The sequence below is a fragment of the Emydura macquarii genome, unplaced genomic scaffold, assembly GCF_026122565.2.
Source record: "Emydura macquarii macquarii isolate MOO-44397 ecotype Brisbane River unplaced genomic scaffold, CSIRO-AGI_Emac_v2 contig_1348, whole genome shotgun sequence".
Classification (NCBI taxonomy): Eukaryota; Metazoa; Chordata; order Testudines; family Chelidae; genus Emydura; species Emydura macquarii.
Genome location: NW_027131485.1, coordinates 6,139,700 through 6,140,473, shown reverse-complemented (window position 1 = coordinate 6,140,473; position 774 = coordinate 6,139,700).

The following is a 774-nucleotide window of genomic DNA, read 5'->3' as shown; positions in this document are numbered from 1 at the left end:
TTTGAGGAAGTTATGGAACTTTTTCTAATTAGTCCAAGTTTCCTTAAAAATAAAAAGAATCCGGAATAAATTAGCTATTACACTTGGACCCAACAATGTACAAAATGGACTCTTTCAACTGATGAACTATCCATTAGCTGTTGGGACTGGAATCACTAATCACACTGGAGTACAAAGAGTTTTTTAAGGGCTGATCTCTTTGAAACTCTCCCTGTGAAGCTACATCACAATGCATTTATCTAGACTAACAAAACATGCACCCATTTACTTAAACTGCTGGGTACATTTACAAACCAAACCCACAAACACTGACCACATCTCTAGACTCTTTAGGAACAATCTCAAGAATGCATTTCCATTGTAATCTTGGTTGTATATTGTTATTACACTTATTTTCTCAGACTGACCCCTCCACCCTCCCAAAAGTAGGTGGCAGGCTGACATAGGGTGTTATTAGTGGTTTAGCTCAGCTACCCAGGGTATCACATGCTGCCTTGCTTGCACGTTTTTGTTTTATGTAAGAGTTTTGGGGACATAAAACAATTACATCCACCACTAGACTGTACCGTTTTCAGTTACAGGATACGGTCTATTCGGCCTATGGAGCAAACCCCCTTTCCCCCAACCATGAAATGAATCCTAACGAGCTTCTCAAACTGGAGGGTTTAAAAATCGGGCTTAATAAAGCGGACCCCTCTCCTCAGCCCCCTCCATACACAGCCAGCCCAGCCCCCTCTCCCCCTGCCCCCCACATACGGACTGACGCTCCATTTC